The sequence below is a fragment of the Octopus bimaculoides genome, chromosome 2, assembly GCF_001194135.2.
Source record: "Octopus bimaculoides isolate UCB-OBI-ISO-001 chromosome 2, ASM119413v2, whole genome shotgun sequence".
In the NCBI taxonomy this organism is placed as follows: Eukaryota; Metazoa; Mollusca; class Cephalopoda; order Octopoda; family Octopodidae; genus Octopus; species Octopus bimaculoides.
In genome coordinates this window covers 32,662,032-32,665,419 of record NC_068982.1, presented here as the reverse complement: position 1 = coordinate 32,665,419, position 3,388 = coordinate 32,662,032, and the positions used below count along the sequence as shown (strand labels likewise).

Here is a 3,388-nt window from a genome sequence, read left to right as displayed (position 1 = left end):
ATTAACGTCGAGTTGCCTTTTACACATTCCCTGGATTCCTAAAAGGTAAGTGTAATGATATCTTGAGATGAATAAATAAAAAAAAAGGGAAAAGTGGGGAGGGGGGCTAAGCGCTTAAAAGAATAATAATTATTTTTCGATTACAAGTCAGTGAAGATACTAAAACCAATGCATACACAGTTTTTTTTTATAAATTCTTAACGCTAAACCACCTTGAGGATATTTAAATTAGTATACTGCCACATATTGGGATATTTAGAAGCGAAACATCGATTTTTTTCTCGGCTTATAAAGACTTTGAAATTATGATGCTCTTCTCTTCTGACAGGGGATTTGCTGAATAAATAAAATGCCTTCAATGTTTTCAGAAAATACTTCCTTTAAAAAAATGTGGCCATGATTTCGGTTCAACAAATGTTCACATTTTATCTCGAGATTCTCACTTGAATAGGTTAATATTTCTAAAATAAACGGTAAACACAGTTGTATTGTGCATAGCCAAAAGGAACACGATAATTCTAAAAGTAGTGATGGTGTACTAGACAGGATCGATATTAAATGAAGCTAGCTGCTCTGATATTTCTTTTGACATATTTCTGTTCTGAGTTTAATGCACACGATGGTTCAAATTATTCCCTTTTTGATAGATAACTATATAACTATTATTATTCTTCAGCCAGCAGAAGTGCCTCAAAATTAATCTCATACGTAGAATAAATCAAAATGCCAGATAGAAGCTATTTATTTGCCCGAATACTGATACATAAATGTGAAACGCAATTATATGTCGAAAATTCTACCATTTCTATATGTATTAAACCTATTTTTGTATCAATAAAAACATAGTTATTCAAATGAAAACGTTCTTAATATCATCTAATAAAACTCACACCTCGATCACACTTCAAAGCAGAAATCTGTCAATATAGAGATATATGAATAAACGGGAAAGAATCTTCATTGATTTTTCATTTAAAAATTACAGAGAATCCCTAACCCTGAATAAACCATAGGGTTATTGAGAATCTCTAAAGACTGCGAGCAAAGACGCACTAAATTGGTTTCTCCATTCCCTTGAGAACATTTCAGCTGATCCGTGCAATTGAACAAATCATTCATACTCTGATCCCTTGTGCAAGTGATTAACTGTTTCTTCACATGGTGTTTGAATGTAACTAGATAAACTGACCGATACATCAAGAGCAACGTGTCAATGAGAGTAACATAGCGTAGCTTTGGTCTCAGAAGCAGAGCTACACCTAGCCCTTAATATTTCTGATCTTTGAAACTGGAGTCTCATAACACCTCAATTGATCTTGTAACTCGTTGACGTTAAATTTGCTTAACATCTAACTTTGAAGTTAATCCCCCACACCTTCATACAGTTAAACACTTGAATGTCCCTAAACAACGGTCACGATGGGAGGCACAGTTTTATTTTAAAATTCTGTGCTAGCATTTTTATGAGTTAATGTATGTAAGAATACCTCGCATCTCGCGATATTCGTTGCGATTCTCTCTGCTCTGAGTTCAATTCCCGCCGAGGTTTACTTTGTGCTGACAGAATTTAAACTCAGTGTGTTCAGAAACAGAGCCAAATTAAATACTGCAAGATACTGTGTCTAATACACTAATGACTTTGCCAACTTGCTGCATATTACATGTATAATAGTGCATGTAGAATAGAGGGAAGACATAGCGCAGCTGTAAGTCAGTGGTTAGGGTATGTTACTGAGTGAAGGTTTGACAATTAGTCGGATTGGATTTCTTTCTTACTGTTTTTAAACTTTTGTATGCAGTTTAGAATGCTTGTGGCGGTTAATCTACAATACAGAAATATAGCACGTAATAGGACACTGTGTTCATCCATGTGTCACTATGACGGCTAAAGCGCAAGCTTCTAATTGCTTAAGTTACAGGGGAAAGGTAAATTGTATAACTAATATGAATGAAAATCACATTGTTTTCTTGCAATTTGTCACTTCAACCAAAACATACAAAAACTAACGAGAGAAAGCTTCTACGAGGTGGGTTGGTATGCTAGATACAGCAACAAAATGTCACTCATCCCATACTGCTGTGATAAATAAGTGAAGGACACTTATTTAGTGTAGTTCTAATTACGCATTAAACGACAAGTTGTTCAGGAATCAAACGACTTTGATCATAAGTCTACTAAAGTAGGGTTCACTTGTGAATGAACAACAATAAACAATGCACATGCACACATACCCAAAATTTGGAATTCAACAAAATAGAAACCATAAGAGAAGATTGTTCACTTCGCCACGCTTGCATCATTCTCCTCGAATGCTAGTGAGTATATGGCAGCAAGCATGGCTGTATGGTTAAGAAGATCGCTATGCAATTTCGTTTTCAATTCGACATGACACGACACTTTGGGTAATAGTTTTTTCCACTGGCGCTGCTTTTACACAAATAACTATATAAGTAAAAATAGAAAAAGTTAACCTTTACTCAATGTCTTGTAATGACTCTTTAATAATAATAATGAAAAGTATTCTTTTTAATTTCAAACAATACGTTCCGCGGCTTTAGTAGAAAACACTTGCCCAAGGTGCTACACGGTGAAACTGAACCCGGAACCATGTGGTTGGGGAGCAAGCTTCTTTATTTCTTTTAAATTGCCATAAAGGCATTACATAGAGGGGGACACTGCAATACATGTGGGGACATATAACAATTAAAATAAAAAATATGATGCTATGAATGACACATGAAAATGAAAAACATTAAAATCAAAATATTAAAATAATGATACATGAATGGTAACTGAAAAATGAGAATATGAAAAGTGCATTATTCACCTCACACTGAGTAACACCACTCGCCACCTCTGAGTCCTCTTTATTCTTTGATCTAGTCTTTCGTTTACCGTTTTCCCCATCGATGAGTGACAACACTCTCTCCTCCGTGTACACGTAACCTTTTTCACCGGGTAGGGGTCTTGTAAATTTTGTGGTGTCCTTTTTTCTGTGGGGAGAGGGGGTGGTGGGTTTGGTGTCTGTGTGGGGAGGGTGGTCTTAGGTGGGGTGGAGTTGGTCTGGGGTCGAACATCACACTGACTGTTCTTCCTCTTTTTCCTTTTATTCTCTGTCACTGTCCATTTATCCTCCTTGTTCCTTCCATCCATCTGTACTTCCTCCTTTTTCTCCTGCGTTTCCACCACTACTTCTGTCGTTTTCCTCTGCAGAAGGCAGTGCGCTCTGATGTGGCCCTTTTGGCCACATTTAAAACATCGTGGGATTCTGCCCTCCACCCACACTCTCAACACAATCTCTCCCAACGTCACCGTCTCCGCCAAACTCTCGAATTGCCTCTCCTCTGCCTATATAATGAGGTTCAGTGTTTTTCCTCTCCATCCTCC

General features: G+C 36.9%; 1 protein-coding gene across 2 annotated transcripts in view; it reads left to right on the top strand.

Annotated features, from left to right (window-relative positions):
* The window catches only part of LOC106871710 (A disintegrin and metalloproteinase with thrombospondin motifs 7), a 345,599-nt gene that overhangs the window by 26,585 nt on the left and 315,626 nt on the right, over nt 1-3,388 (top strand). The window lies entirely within an intron of this gene.